The sequence below is a fragment of the Monodelphis domestica genome, chromosome 1 (assembly GCF_027887165.1).
Source record: "Monodelphis domestica isolate mMonDom1 chromosome 1, mMonDom1.pri, whole genome shotgun sequence".
NCBI lineage: Eukaryota > Metazoa > Chordata > Mammalia > Didelphimorphia > Didelphidae > Monodelphis > Monodelphis domestica.
In genome coordinates this window covers 381,931,847-381,949,229 of record NC_077227.1, presented here as the reverse complement: position 1 = coordinate 381,949,229, position 17,383 = coordinate 381,931,847, and the positions used below count along the sequence as shown (strand labels likewise).

Genomic DNA, 17,383 nt, shown 5'->3' with positions numbered 1-17,383 from the left:
GGATTAAAGAGAATACATGCTTAGTGGCTTTTGAGGCATAATTTCAAATTGCTTTCCAGAAAGACTAGACTAGTTAACAGCTGAATCCATGTCTTCTGAATAGAAGAACAAAATCAATTGCATTTGGGAAACTGTATAGTACCTTCAATCTGTCCAAGCCATTCCCTACTGTCAAAACCTTCTTTTTATATGAATAGCCTCACAATTGTTCAATTCAACATTTTGTAGCCATGCTATAAAACTATAAATCTCGGGTACAGTGATTTCTGGAGATTAAAAATTGCTGGAAATGCAAAAAGACAACGATGGGAAATATTGTGTGGCATATTACCAACAATGAATGACTTGTGTGAGGAAAGGCATTAAAGAAAACCAGGGTATAATAGATAGAATGCTGCACTTGGAATTAGGAAGAAGATTCATTTCCCATATCTGACTCTTCTGACTGAATAGCTATGAGAAATTCCCATGACTTCTCTAATTTTCTGCACTTTTGTTTTCCATCTTTAAAACAGGAACAAGAATACCTATCATACCTTCTTACTAGGTTATTGTAAGGCTCAAATGAAATAACACATAAAATAGTTGAAAAAATTAAAATATTATATAAATAACTTATTAATATTAATTATATATCATTATTAGTAGTATAAAAGTTATGACATATATTTCTGGAGAAGGAGGCAGACTAGTTATGTAAAAATGTCCAGGAATACCATATGTTTATATATTATGGAATCATATGATCCAAAGATTCAGTTAATGAAGACTTCAAAGGCCAATGAAGAGAAACATGATGAATATAAGCATAATAGTATAAGAGAAAGCCTGAATGTTGTACTTAGACTCGTGATATACCAAAAATAAGTAAATATGCCAATATATGAATAAAAAAGTAAAAATAGAAAGAAAAAGAAAGAAAGAAAGAAAGAAAGAAAGAAAGGAAAGAAAGAAAGAAAGAAAGAAAGAAAGAAAGAAAGAAAGAAAGAAAGAAAGAAAGAAAGAAAGAAAGAAAGAAAGAAAGAAAGAAAGAAAGAAAGAAAGAAAGAAAGAAAGAAAGAAAGAAAGAAAGAAAGAGAGAGAGAGAAAGAAAGAAGGAAAGAAAGAGAGAGAGAAAGAAAGAAGGAAAGAAAGAAAGAAAGAAAGAAAGAAAGAAAGAAAGAAAGAAAGAAAGAAAGAAAGAAAGAAAGAAAGAAAGAAAGAAAGAAAGAAAGAAAGAAAGAAAGAGAGAAAGAACGCAAAAGGAAGGAAGGAAGGAAGGAAGGAAGGAAGGAAGGAAGGAAGGAAGGAAGGAAGGAAGGGGGTGGGAGAGAGAGAAAGAGAGAGAGAGAGAGAGAGAGAGAGAGAGAGAGAGAGAGAGAGAGAGAGAGAGAGAGAGAGAGAGAGAGAGAGAGAGAGAGAGAGAAGACAGGGTTTGATGACAGGTCTTCTAATTCCAAATCTAAAGTTTTATTTTTTTATACCAAATCGCATCCTTATAAATAATCTAGTACTTGCTCACCCTGAGTGTATCATAAACAACAAAAAAAGCTACAATATACAAATATTCATTGGCAGGTCACAATAATAACTCACCAGAATGCGTCTCAGAAAGAGGTGATCCAAGGTTTTTGAGGAATGTGTCAGTGCATTATAAGATCTGGCATATCCTATTTTCATTGGTCTTTTCCTTAGATAGTGACTTATTTTGATTGCTATGACTTAATTTGTGTTTTGTGGTACTGGTGATATTGACTAGTTACCCTCAGAAAGGAGGCCAAATGATGAACCAAATCACTAAATATATCATCTATTAAATACTGAAACTATAAGAGCAATCTCACTTATTATAGACAGCTGTTAAGGGATCATGACGTTGCAAAGTATTATTATCCCTATCTTAAAATGAGGAAGTTGAGGCTTATTTGATTGACCCAGTTATACATCTACTGTCAGAGTTAGAACTCACACCCACACCTTTGTATCCCAAATACCTTTCCTCTATACTCTTTTCCTTTTCAGGGATCCTAGCATCATTTTGTGTCCAAATCATGTCCTTCCTCAGATTAGGTTCTTTAAACTCAGCCTGATATAATATATCCTGTTCCTGAAATCAATTATTTATTGCTCTTATGAGACATTTGTCATCTAGTCATACATACTGCCTTGTTAGGTTGTTATCTTTATTTTTTGTCATTATGCCTGGTCTTCCCAACTCTATAGTTTAGTTTCACAAGGGAAAGAACTGGGTCTTATTCATCTTTGTTTCTTGACAGGATAGCTCAGCACAGAGGTTGGCCATGGAAAGCATTCGTAATTGAAAATACTTTCATCAACATCATATTATAGTGGTTTAGATGGGGATGGAATGAAGGAGAGTAGGGGTGAGTCTGTCTGATTTTCCCCTTCCGACTTAGTCACAGAAGGGAGAAAACATTTCTCTTTCCCTCTCCTATTATCTCCTTTTCCCAGACTTAACAATGAAATGTAAGATCATAAAATGTCAGAGGAAGAGAGGACTTTAGAGCTCATTGAATCCAGCTCCATGCTTTTATGAAGGAAGAAACTGAGGCCTAGAAAGAAAAATAACATGGCCATGGTCACACAGCTAGCAGAGGGTTTAAATCCAGAATCTTTGGGTCTTGATTCAGTATTTTTTCTACCATGTAATATTCAAATTATGTATACATTTGATTATCCTGCAGTCATATGGGCAGAGTCACAGTAACTGCCCCAAAGGTTTGTTTTAGGAAGAAAAATAGAGCAAGAAAGTATAAATGCTGTGGCTTGCATTTATATCTTACTTATGCTGACATATGGATTACTTTGTACTATAAGCCACATATTTTCCATCAACTTTCTGTGGGAAACAGTGACCTGGGTATCACAGGAACAAAGGGCAGATAGTTTTTTAAATCAAACCCCAAGAATCTGTCTCCTGATTATTTTATCTTTCATGTTTTCAAAGTATTTCTACTTCAAACCAGCCCAATCTATGCCCTTTGATTTATTTTCTATTGAAATACAAATCAAACCACAGCAATACATTCCTCTCCAAATCCAATGAACAAAATGCAGAAATTTCCTTTCATTTACATTGTGTTTGTATTTGGATGGATAAGGATCTTCTATGTCTGTAATCTGCTTTAGAGAGGAAGGAGGGGTGGCAGGAGAAAAGAAGGAATGGTGGGAGGGTGTAGAAAACCTAACTTTTTATCTTGCTGAAGAAAATGATTGGAAACATATTAAACCAGAACAAGAGAAGACACTTAGAGAGAGAGAAAAAAAAAGAGAAGCCTGAGAGAAGAAAACTATGACAAGATACTAGAGACAACAAACTCCAGCCCCTCTCCATGTTTTTATGAAAATCAGAGATTCACAGAGAATTAAAGTTTGGAAGGACTCTAGAACATGTCACAGCTTGAAAGACCCTTAAAGATGGTCTAGTCCAACTTTTCCATTTTAAATGGGTGGAAAAGTAGGTCAAGAGAGGGAAATGGTGATATCAATATCAATAGAGAAGAGCCTTAGATGCCACCACCCACTCCAATGTTTTAAAAATCTCATTATGTTGCCTCTTATTATCCTTTCCATTCACACTCTCACTTATACACACTGACATATTTCTAATTTCAAATGGGACATAATGACACAATTTTACATGTATGTGAATATACAAAGAAACATATAAAGCATTTTAGACATGCACAAATTTAAGGAATTTGGAGCAAAGGATTGCTCAAAACAAGACAATAATTATTTTCAGTTACTTCACATATTTTTGTTGTTATTTCTGTTTTACTTTGCTTCTCTTTTCTTTTGAATGAGACCTAAAATATCTTGTGGGGTTGGGGTAGGGATTAGGAAGGTAGAATGAGGAAAATCTACATTACCCTAGTCCTATAAATCCCTTTGAGATTTGTTGGAAAACAGCCCCTGAAATTATTTGAGGGAAATGCACATTGACAATGTGAAATAAACTTGTGTTGAAAGGACATTCTAACCCGAGTCAGATAGAGGCTTACTGTCTATTGCAACCCTCCATCCCAAATTCATAGGACCCAAGATCTAGAACTGAAAGGTATACTCTATAGCTACAGAGGGTGACCCTACCATTTTACATTTGAAGAAACTGAGGTCCACAAAAGTTAAATGATTTCCTCAAAATCATGTTCATAAGCCTCAGAAGTGATATTGGCACCAGAGACTTCTGGCTAAGGAACCATTGCTCTTTGTTGTAGAGTAGTCATGCTTTTAGTAAGTATATTTGACCAGAAAATATTACCTCCCAGACTTCAGGCCACCCATTAAGTGAGTAACCCCAATGGCTTCTTCCCCTCTGATGGGGTAGGGATGGGGGCTCTAATTGGGGAGATGGAGAGAGAAACTAAAATCTCCTATTTCCTCTCTGTATAGAGGGCTCAAAATCCATCTACTAATCTACTCATTTGCCATCCACTACTCTAGCTAGATTCTACCCCATCATTATCATCATCATCATCCAGTCCATTCTCTCACAGTTGGGTACTGCCTTCCTTCATTATAAGCTCTTTGAGGGCAAGAACTATCTTTTTTTTATTTATATCTCCAGCATGTAATACAACATCTGGTCCATAGTAAGCATTTTTAGAAACATTTATTGTATCAAATAAGTGCCCTTCAGTTTCTTCTTGAACTTCAGTGATCAAAAAAGCCCCAAACTGTTTAACAAAAGAAATATTCCTATTTCTGATTCAAAGAAAAATTTCCCATAAAACCAATATATATCCTTGTAACTTCCACCAAGTTGTGCTTAGTTTTGCTCTCTCACATGAAAGAAAATAGGTTTAATCCCTTTTCATCAAGATGACCCATCTAAATATTTGTAAAGAGAAAATTAACTTGGGCAATTCACAGAGTCTATGACACTTGATTTCTTCTGCTGTTAAATGATGGTATTAAACTACATGATTTCTTAGGTCATTTCCAATTCATATACTTCAATGCTATAATCCTTTGTTCATCCTAAGAGGACTAGGGGATAAGTCAAGATGTCAGACTGGATATGCGATTTAAGGTCATGATCTACTAAGACAGTTCATATCACTTCTGGATAAATCTAAATGATAGGAGTATCTTCTTGATATAGAAGGCAAAAGTTGTTATGTTTTTTTTTTCCCTGAAAGAGAGCATTAGTAATACTGAAGGGTCATGGGCCCAAGTTGACCCTTCATATGGATCGTCTTCAGATGTACACTTTATGAACATCTCCAAGTCTGTAACCTGCCTATGTGCCTCTTTCTATGTCTTTCTATGGGTGGTTCTTGGTCATATGTTTCCTGTATGTCTGTACTTTGTATGCCTCTATTCTGAACTTTTGTAATCTCCAGTATGCTTCTCCATCCACATTCATTGAGCATGTCCATTCTTCCCACTCATAATTCATGCATTTGTAAGAAAATGTACCCTAGTGTTTTGTAGAGGAAATGCTCCTTTTCCATTTTCCTTACCATTCCCTTCCCTTTTTTCTTTTTCTAAGCCACTGCATGACAAGCAAAGTTATGATTAATGTGAGCTCCATCCCTTATACCTGGGAATCAGCGGAGCAGACAAATGGACATAGGATCCATAGAAGAACCTCCTAAAGTCTCTTTGATGGGCATTTGAAAGTGATACTAACTTCTTACATTATGGTAGATACCTAGCTGGGAAAGCACTTTCTAGTTATGTGAATTTAGTAAAGTGAATTAACTACTGTGGGTAGCTGTTACTTATTCTGCAAAAAGATGATAACAATACCTGCATTGTCTACCTTGACAGAATCACAGAATTGGAAAGGACTCCCTGATTGAGGCCATCTGGTCAAGTCCATACCTGAACATGATCAAATGTGGAAAAGAGAAAGGGGAAGGGGAGGGAAGAGAAAGACAAGGAAAAGGAAGAGGGGCAGAAGAATGCCTGGTGGTGCTAAAAAGGAAGGGAAGAGCCTCCAACTGCCCTAGTCAGCCCATTTTACCTTGGAATAAATCAAATTGTCAAGTTAAAAAAAAAAAAAGAAAGGAAACATCAGGGAAAAAAGAAGCTGCTGTGTAGGAACTCCTTTGAGAAGGCAATAAAGGAGTTAAATAGCTAATTCTAGCTTGAATATAAAGTCAATATGAAACATAATTTCGAGGGACACTTGGTGATCTCATACTGAAATACTTTGTTGTACACTTGTCAAATAGGAGCTATGAATATAACTGTAATTTACATGTCAACATCTTTTGCAAACTATGAAGCAGTTAAATTATTTAAATATATGTATATATACATATTCTATTGATATATAATATATGTACATGTATTCTACTGATATCTTTTGCTTTTATATCACCTACATTTCTCACTCTACCTGATTCCTTCTCAGAAAGTCAACCCTCATTACAAAGAATTTTAAAAGTAGAAAAGAAAAATATTGTTATTTTCATTTTTATTTCCATTGTCATTATTAATTTTAGTTAACTAGTTATGCTTGTTTAACTCTGCTTCAATAATGAAGTTTATATTTGCTTTTTTTTAATAGCATGATTATAATTCCTTCTGTCTCGGATTCACCTGACATATAGTAAATTTTGATCTAGCTTCTAATTTTATTCTATGCATATCTTTGATTTTTAGATATATTTCTTATAAGCAACAAATTGTAGACTTTCCTTTTTAATCCATTATCCCAAACTTTTTCATTTCATTGAATTGTTTAACTCATCATCATTTAAAGCAATAAAAGTTAGGATTATGTTGTCCTCCATCCCTTTCTCTAGTATTACTCTTTTTTTTAAAAACACTACGTTCCATCTTGGAATCAATACTGTGTATAGGTTCCAAGGCAGAAGAGTGGTAAGGGCTAGGCAATGGGGGTCAAGTGACTTGCCCAGGGTCACACAGCTGGGAAGTGTCCAAGGCCAGTCTAGTATTAATTTTTAAAGGATTTTTTGATTCCCTTATTCATTTAAGTACTTTGTTCCTATAATTAGTTTGCTTAAATTAATTTGTCCAAACATCTTCCAATAAATCAAATTTTCCCCCAAACCTTTGACTCCCATTCATCAACATTTTCCCTAGTATTGTCATATTTACTTAACTTATGGATTTTTTCTTTCATTTATTTGATTCTTAACCTCTTTTTCCCTTCCATTAAAGAATTAATTAATACCAAACACAGCTTCATTTCTTTTCCTTTCCTGTGCTTTTTAAATGAAGATTGCCTCACTAAAAAGCTAGTGAAAATAATCAACAACTTTAGCAAAGTTGCAGAATACAAAATAAACCCAAATAAGTCATCAGCATTTCTAAAAACTTTCAACACATCTGCGCAGCAAGAGTTAGAAAGAGAAATTCCATTTAAAATTACCCTAGATAATATAAAATACTTAGGAATCTATCTGCCAAGACAAACACAGGAAATATATGAATACAACTACAAAATACTTTCCATACAATTAAAAATAGACCTAAATAATTGGAAAAACATTAATTGCTCATGGGTAGGATGAGCTAACATAATAAAAAGGACAATCCTACCCAAACTAATTTACTTATGTAGTGCTATCAAAACTACCCATAAAACCATCAAGAAACTTTTTTTTACTGAATTAGAAAAAAAAAACACAACAAAATTCATTTGGGAGAACAAAAGATCAAGAATATCAAAGGAAATAATTTTTAAAAAATATGAAGGAAGGTGACCAAACAGTACCAGACCTTAAACTGTACTATAAAGCAGTGGTCATCAAAATAATATGGTACTGGCTAAGAGACATAAGGGAGGATCAGTTCAATAGCCTTGGGGTAAGTGATCTCAGCAAGAGAGTCTTTGAGAAAGCCAAAGATTCCAGCTTTTGGGACAAAAATCCATTATGTGACAAAAGCCGCTGGGAAAATTGTAAAATAGAATGGGAGAGATTAGGTTTAGATCAATATCTCACACCCTCCACCAAGATAAACTCAGAATAGGTGAATGACTTGAATATAAAAAAGGAAACTATAAGTAAATTAGGTGAACAAAGAATAGTGTATTTGTCCAATCTTTAGGGAAAAAAAAGATTTTAAGACCAACATTAGTTAGAAAAGATCATAAAATGTAAAATAAATAATTTTATTACATTAAATTAAAAAGGTTTTGTACAAACAAAACCAGTGCAACTAGAATTAGAGGGGAAGCAACAAATTGGGAAAAAATCTTTATAACAAAAACCTCTGACAAAGGTCTAATTAATCAAATTTATAAGGAGCTAAATCCAAAAAAGCAAACCATTCCACAATTGATAAATGAGCAAGAGATATGAATAGGCAATTTTCAGATAAAGAAATCAAAACTATTAATAACCACAAGAAAAAGTGTTCTAACTCTCTTATCATGAGAAAAATGCAAATCAAAACAACCCTAAGATTCCACCTCACACTCAGCATATTGGTTAATAATACAACAAAGGAAAGTAATAAATGTTAGTGGAGATGTAGCAAAATTGGGACACTAATGCATTGCTGGTAGAGTTGTAAATCGATCCAATCATTCTGGAAAGCAATTTGGAACTATGCCCAAAGGACTTTAAATGACTGCCTGTCCTTTGATCCAGCCATAGCACTGCTAGGTTTATGCTCCAAAGATATAATAAGGAAAAAGACATGTATTAAAAATATTCATAGCCACACTCTTTGTGGTGGCAAAAAAAAATTGGGAAATGAGGGGATGGTCTTTGATTGTGGAATGGCTGAACAAATTGTGGTATATGTTGGTGATGGAATACTATTATGCTCAAAGGAATAATAAACTGGAGGAATTCCATGTGAATTGGAATGACCTCCAGGAATTGATGCAGAGTGCAAGGAGCAGAACCAGGAAAACATTGTACACAGAGACTGATACACTGTGGTACAATTCAATGTAATGGATTTCTCTACTAGCAGCAATGCAATGATCCAGGACAATTCTGGGGGACTTATGAGAAAGAACACAATCCACATTCAGAGAAAGAACTATGGGAATAGAAACACAGAAGAAAAACAACTGCTTGACCTTATGAGTTGATGGGGATATGATTGGGGATATAGACTCTAAATGATCACACTAGTGTAAATATCAATAATATAGAAATAGGTCTTGATCAATGACACATGTAAAACCCAGTGGAATTGCACATAGGCTATGGGAGGGGATGGGGGAAGGGAGGAAAAGAACATGAATCTTGTAACCATGGAAAAATATTCTAAGTTAATTAATTAAATAAAATTTTCCAAATTAAAAAAATAATAAAAGAAGGTTGCCTCATCTTATCTTCATAAACTTTTATTCTTTCTGTCTTTTCCAAATATTTTTGACTCATCATCTGAATCTTTAAGGATTTTTAATTTTTTCCTTTAATTCCTTTGTATTTTTCATGGAGGAAGAACTTCTGGATTATCAAATGTAAGTTTCTTCTTTTGACAAATTTTTATTTTATTTTGCCCTATGTTCCTTTTTTTTCTCTTGTATCTTACCCTTAGAATTGTCATCTCATGATGGAAGTAGTAAGGACAGAAACTGTTTTCCTGGTAGAAATTGCTTTGGGTCCTAAATTGATGTCTGATTCTATCCCTCTACATATCCCAAGGTCATTCTCCTTTCCATTTGCCATGTGATATCCTAATCTATGTCCTTCCACCTTTCTTAGATGCCATTTGAACTTGAGAGCTCCAATTTCCATTCTTCTGAAACAAGATGTAATCCATGTATTCAATACATGGATTCAATACTCTGTGAATCAAAATTCTTCCAGATAGAACCCTTCATAAGATCCTCTTCTCCCATCATAGATATATACTTCTTCATTCATGGGGAAGTAAAGCTTAGCAAGAACTTTTTTGCTTTCATTGAGTTGGGTTGAGACCTACACCTTTCATTCTTCCCATCAGATCCTCTCCTGTCTGCCTCCTCCCCCAATCATCATCAGCTCTTCTTCCTCCTGAGAGACTATAGGAGTTAAAGTATTTTACCTGTGGATTTGATAAAAGCAGATCACTTATTCCCTTCTATCCTTTACTTTCCCTCTGTCCATTTCCCCTCTCATTGTGCAATTCTGTCAACAGAAAACATGGATTTACTTCTAGGTGTATTTTCAGGTTTAGTCTCTAATAATCAAGCTCTTCTTTTACACTTTTACTTTCCTTATAATAAACAAAATAATCACTTTAATCGTTTTTAAAATCTCCTTTTGTACTCATAACATTTTTTAAGGATCATTCTTTTCTTTTAATGACATAGGTCAGGCTTTCTCTTTCACTTTTTAAAAAAGAATCTCCAAATATGGGCTAATTTATTTCATTACTTATTTCTGTGATAACCATATTCATTTACCATTCTGGATTAGCCTTATTTCCCACTCCCTTTCTCCTCATGAAGTATCAGTGTCTGCTGGTTTCTGCAAAGGGTGGGGAAATGTATAGAGTAATGAGATGTGCTGGCATCTTCAGCAGGTAAAAAATTCCTGAGGATTAGTACATCCCTGCTAATGCGAAGTGAAGGTGGTGTTGGGGGTGGGGATGCTAAGTGAGCATGTTGAAGATATGCATAATTCAATATTAATTTTAAGACATTTATCTTATTGAGCTTCTCACTTTATTGTCCCATGTTTCAAACTATCATTTCTCTTTCTCTGGTACCTAATTAATTCATCTGGAGGTAGGTTCAGAGTTTGTAAGGACAGGAGAAAAAGAAATATGTAGACCTGTATCTTACTAGTAACCTGACCTAGCAAGCAATAGAGAAATTCTTGCAAAAGCTAAGTAAGATTCTTAAAATTAAAGATATGTATTCTTGAATACTCAGTAATCACCTCACCTCAATGTGTAAAGGTGGTATCTAAAGGAAGATAGTGAAAAATATTTTGGAAACAATTTGGAATATTTACAGAACTTGAAAATGAGGGTTTGAGAGTTAGAAAATATGGCTTATGAATATTAAAAAAAAGAAGCCTAAGGTTTCTAAACAGAATTCTCATCTTAATATGCCTTGCACATTTTCTTCAAAAAGATGGTTGGGAGACTCTGACCATGGTAAATACTAAATAATAGGAGAAAAAAATTGAAATTGTTTTTTGGTAGAATTTTTCTTTTGTTTTCCTAACTGGAGCTATGATTGTGTAGATATTAAATCTGAAACATTACATGCATGGTTTGAAATATGGATATACCCAAATATCACTTCTGGTCAAATTTTAGATTTGCCTAGGAATATGAAGCTATACATAATTTCAGGATTAGTCTGCAAACATAGACTATCTATACATATACATTTTAATTTAAGGCCTAGGCATTTGATAAATTTTCTTTGATATTATTAAGAGAGATAGACCTTTTAATATCATTAAAATTTCAGTCATAGGAAAGTAAGATAAGTCATGCCTTTGGAGTCAGTGGTACATAATGTAAAGAGCTTTTGAATTTAGAGTTGGAAGAATTGTGATTAAGTACCAACTCTGCTATTTAATATTTTGTGACTATGAATAAATTATTTCATTTTTCTGGGCCCCAGTCTTGTTACCTGTAAAATAAGAGATCTAGTTGGGATAATCTCTAAGCTCCCTTTCAGTTTTAATGGTCTCTGATTCCGGGGATCTAAGCTGCAGCTCTGAAACTTACTAGTAGTGTGACCTTGGGCAAATCATATTGTTGTGGGGTGTAGAGGTGTACCCCTGGGGTTCAGGAAAGATACCTTTTGCAAGAATGCAAGACTCCAAAACTTAACTTAAAAGTAAAGAGAGATTTATTAGTAATGTTGAATTTTTGGCAAGCAAGACAGCATGAGTGGAGCAACGTGGGAGGTTGCTCCCAGAATGCCTCAATTCTGGGGTTTTTATATTATTTTAAAGCAATGAGGATGCAACTCTGGGGCAAGGGATTGGGGAGGAGGTTTCCCCAAAAGGAATGGGGGTGGTTCTCATGACTTGGAAGACAGATGGATGAGGTATGTCTCTTTGTCCATCTCAAATCAATGGGACAATCAAAGGAGGATAATCCTCTCAGGGTCAGATGCTTGGGGTTGGGAGTCTGAGGGTATAAGGGAGCAAAGGAATTTCCCTTATAATAGTTTGCCTGAGTATCTGGGAGTACAATGCCCATGACTCTATAACTTTGTTGAAATTCAATTTTCTCATAGGTAAAATGGACATATAAATACACATATTTCCTACCTCACAGAGCTACAGGGAAGAAAACATAATGTAACCTTAAAACTCTATGTAAATGGTAGTTATTATTATCATTTTAGCATACTAGGACAAGAATAAAGGATTCAGGCTGACTCACCATACTCCATCACACAGATAGAAAGAGATCCAAAAATACCCACTTCTTTGTGTCCCATAATAAGAGGCAGAAAGATAAGTGAATTCTCAGATATTACCAGGAAGGAGGCATATTACAGGCAGTCCTGAGCTGTGATTCTCAAACAAATACTTATTTTCTCCCTTGTTACTCTAAAAAAAGTAAATAAAATTTCTCAAGAATGTGAAGTCAACAATGGGAAACACATCAATGAGATGATGGCTATAACAGATGTCACACCAAGATGATGAAGTCTGTTTTTTACTCAATCTCATGAACTAGTAAATGAATGGAAGGTGAACCCGATGGTGAAAGAACCAGAAACTACATGATAAGAGAATCAAGTAGAGTAGAAATGTCTAATGAGAAGGGAAGATTGAGTAAAGATGAATTATCATTATCTTTGCGAACTGTAAGACAATAGGAGAGTTGAGCATCTTTTATGGCCCCAGGAGACAGAACTTGTGGGCATAAGTTCTATAGAAGCAGAATTCTATAGATTCCCTAAAGGAGAAAAATTACTTAACTGGGCTATCCAAGAATGGAAAGGACTGCCTCAGAGAAAGTTTCCCTGAAGTCACTGAAACACCTTAATAAAGGGTTCATGAAACTGTTGTGAGGGGTAGAGGTATACCCCTGGGGTTTGGGAAGGATACCTTCACACAAATGCAAGACTCCAAAATGTAGCTTAAAAGTAAAGGGAGAGATTTATTAGTAATGCTGAATCTTTGGTCAGTAAGACAGTATGAGTGGAACAACCTGGAGGTTGCTCCCAGAATGCCTCCATTCTGGGGGTTTTATATTCTTCTACAGCAGTGAGGACATAACTCTGGAGCAAGGGGTTGGTGGGGAGGAGATTTGCCCAAAGGCATGAGGTGGTTCTCAAGATTTGGAGGACTGATGGATGAGGTGTGTCTTTGTCCATCTCAAATAAATGGGAAAACCAAAGGAGGATAATCCTCTGAGGGTTAGATATTTTGGGTTGGGAGTCCCAGGGGAAGGGAACAAAAGAATTTCCCTGATAATAATTTCTCCGAGTTTCTAGGGGTATAATGCCCAAGCCAAAACAGCAACAGGATGTTTTGTATCATAAAATTAGAGCTTAAATGGATTTCAAAGTCTATGTAATCCAATGGTTTCCTTACTCTAATTTTTCAGAGAAAACTGAGATTCCATGATCTGACCAAGGTCACTGGTACTAAGCCTCCAAAATGGGATTTCAACTCAGGTCATCTGACTCCAGGGCAAATGGTCTTCATTCTGTGCCATGAATTAATTTCTGCATGGACTAGAAAATTAAATTAGGTGACCACTAAAGTTCTTTCTAATCCAATTATTCTATTATTAAGTTATGCCAGGAACAGAAGAAAAGACCCTGTCACATTTTCAAATATTCATGTTACAAGAAACCATCTCTCACACCATATTTATAATAAACACTAGCCCAGGAAAGTGAAATCAATCAGCTTTCTATAACTGTGAGACATTCTTAGCATAAGAAATATTATCTATTAATTATGATGGAAAGAGACAGGGCTGAAGAGAACACAATTTCTCATTATAGATTTAGAGCTAGAAGGAACCTTATAAGCAATTCTATACAAACCCCTCATTTTACAGATGAGGAACTGAGGACTGAGAGGATGAGGAAGACTAAACAGCTTGCCCTAGGTTACACATCGCAGAGCTGGGATTTAAGTCTATGTCCTCTGCCTCCAAATACAGTGCTCTTACCATTGTACTAAATTTTCAATAATTTCCAACATGTTGGTTTTATACAAGTTCACATGTTACTTGCTTTACTTAAGTCCTTCCTTGAAATTCACCATGCCATAGATGGGATCCTGGGATCTTGAAAGTTACACAGGAAGAGCATAATCTCCTGAAGCTCCTACTCAGCTGCCAATATTTCAAGTACAGGGATTATGTGTATGTGTATGTCATCTAAGTCTAATCACCTGCCTAGCTAAGTGCAGAGTGATATATCTTCAGGAGTCTAATCAACAGATCTCTGTCTGTCTGTCTGTCTGTATCTTTCTGTTTCTTTCTCTGTGTCTCTCTCTGTGTCTCTGTGTCTCTCTGTGTTTCTCTCTCTCTCTCTCTCTCTCTCTCTTTCACACACACACACACACACACACACACACACACACACACACACGGTGCACTAAAGAAGTTTCATGGTTTCCTATAGTAGTAGTCTCTCGGTGACTGAGAATGACAATTGTCTTTGTGTGTTTTCATCTACGGTGTACCCTCATATGGCTTTGAAGTCCAAAGACTGAGGCGCAAAGTTTGTGGCACATGGGACATGGGACACCAGTTGTTACTGGAGGTGTGGTGTGGCCTGGTATCGGTGTTCACACACAGCGGCAAGATGTCGACGTTGTTCATCTTCAAAGGTGGTGGCAGCATGGTTAATGTGGGTTCGCCAGCTGCTTCTGACAGAGGCAGCAAGTTCTAGTTGCTTTGGTGTAATGCTAGCCCACTTCAAGTTTGACTTTAGCTGATTCTCGTATCTTTTCTTTGGTCGGCCTTGTTTCCTGAGTCTAGCTGACAGTTCACCATAGAATACCTGTCTTGGTATTCGCTGTTGGTCCAGACCACCGTAGCTGGGTTTTGAGGACCATGACTTCGATGCTGGTGGAGTTGGCTCTGTCGAGGACTTCCTGGTTGGTGATTCGGTCCTGCCATCAAATCCTCATGATTGACTGGAGAGAGCGTTGGTGGAATTGCTCCAGCTGTTTCATGCACTTCCGGTACAGTGTCCATGTCTCGCAGCCATACAGGAGCGAGCTGAGGACCACTGCGTTATACATTTTGAGCTTCGTTGCAGTGCTTACACCTCTGTGTTGGAAGACCTTGCAGTGCAGCCGCCCGAGTGCCTGGCTGGCCTTTTGGATCCTGGCATTAATCTCGTGGTCTAGGGACCCGTTGTTGGCGATGGTGCTGCGCAGGTACTTGAAAGTGTTGACGTTAGAAAGCTGCATGCTGTCGATTGTAATACATGGCTGGTTAGTTGGCCTCCCTGGTGCGGGTTGGAACAGCACCTCTGTTTTGCTGAGACTGATAGTCAGGCCAAACAGTTTTGTTGCGTTGGAGAACCTGTCCACAATGGTTTGGAGATGATTTTCTTGGTGGGCCATGAGAGCACAGTCATCTGCGAAGAAAGCTTCCAGGATGAGTCTCTCTGTTGTCTTTGTTTTTGCAGTTAGGTGGCTAAGGTTGAATAGTGAGCCATCCAGTCGGTATTTGATGTAGACGCCCAGGTCTAGATCCATCATAGCATGTCGTAATACTTGGGTGAAGTATAGGTTGAATAGTACCGGAGCGAGGACACAGCCTTGTTTCATGCCATTGGAGATGTTGAAGAGATCGGAAGTCTCTCCACCAGATAGGACTTCCCCTGTCATATTGACATAAAAGAGCTAGATCAGTTTGATGAATTTTGCTGGGTAACCGAGCTTGCTAAGGATCACCCACAATGCATCCCTGTTTACTGTGTCGAATGCCTTTGTCAGGTCTATGAAGACAATGTAGAGACTCAGGTTCTGCTCAAGGCATTTTTCCTGCATTTGTCTCACCATGAAGACCATGTCAATGGTGCTGCGATCTGGTTGGAAGCCACATTGTGATTCAGGCAGGCTCTGCTCTGAAACAGATGACAGGAGTCTGTTGAGTATAACACGGGCGAGGATCTTTCCAGCAGTGGAGAGTAGTGAGATGCCTCTATAGTTGTCACAGGCTGCTCGTGTGCCTTTGTTCTTGTATAGGGCTATGATAGAGGCATCTCTGAGTTCTGGGGGCATGTCTTCCTCTTCCCCTATGCTGGTCAGCACTATGTGGAATGCCTGGAGTGCCTTTCCCTTTAAGGCCTTGTACACCTCGGTTGGGATCCCGTCTTTACCGGGTGCCTTGCCTATACTCATTTGTTTAATGGCTTTTTGGACTTCCTCTATTGAAGGAGGGACATCAAGTTGTTCAATGGTGCGATTTTGGGGGATCTGGTCAAGGGCGCTTTGGTCGACTGAAGAGAATTGGTTGAGAGGCTGACTGAAGTGTTCTTTCCACCTGTTGCTGATGCCTTTTTTTTATCTTTTATGAGAGTGTCACTGTCAGAGGATAGCAAGGGAGTGGTGGTGGGTTTTAATGACCCATAGACCCATAGACCCATAGACCCATAGACCCATAGTCTTGAGGGCACTGAAAAATTGTTTGTAGTTTTTCGTATCAGCAAAGCACTGGATTTCTTCTGCCTTTTTTTCCCACCATCAGTCTTGCATCTTCCTGATCTCACACTGCGCTGTGGCTTGGAGAGACTTGTATCTGTCCTTTTTAGGAGCAAAGTTTGGGTTATTTTGTCACTCTATAAAGGCTTTGTTCTTTTTGCTCAATAGGTCTTCAATAGCAGTGTTGTTCTCGTTGAACCAGTCCTGGTGGTTGCATTGTTTGGGGCCTAGGACTGCCTTTGATGTTTCCTTCACTGCGTCTCTGAACTGGTTCCATTTCTCGGTTGAGCTTCCAGGGAGTGGTCCCTTGGCAGACAGCTTGTCGTCTAGGCAGGACTGGTATGCTTGCAAATAAGATGGATCTCTAAGACAACTCACATTGTAAAATGCGCGAACTGTCTGGGCGCGTTTTGGATGACAAGGCGCAATGAGCATTTGAAGAGTCTCTCTAACTAATCAGTGGTCTGACCAGCATTCAGCTCTTCTCATGGCTCTAGTGATCTGTACATCCTGGATGTCTCACCAGTGTACAATGATGTAGTCAATGAGATGCCACTGTTTTGATCGTGGGTGCATCCACGTTGTTTTATATTTGTTCGCCATTCTGAACACAGTGTTCGTGATGGTGAGTTCGAACTCTGAGCATTTGCTGAGTAGCAGTAGGCTGTTGTTGTTCATTTTGGCCACGCCATGTTTGCCAAGCACTCCTTTCCATCTTTCATGGTCCTGGTCTGGGGTGTATGGGGTGTTCAGGGAGGGGTAATATCTCTGTTATGGAGGGCTTGTTGTGCCCTCCTAGGGCAGCTCTCCAGCCTCTGATGCCCACCTGACACCCAGCTCTCACTTGTGGATCCCAG

The 17,383-nt window shown here is 37.3% G+C and overlaps 1 pseudogene; it reads right to left on the bottom strand.

The window, feature by feature from the left end:
* The window catches only part of LOC100620034 (40S ribosomal protein S3a-like), a 43,856-nt pseudogene extending 28,929 nt beyond the window's left edge, over positions 1–14,927 (bottom strand).
* Positions 14,928–17,383: the final 2,456 nt, after the last annotated feature.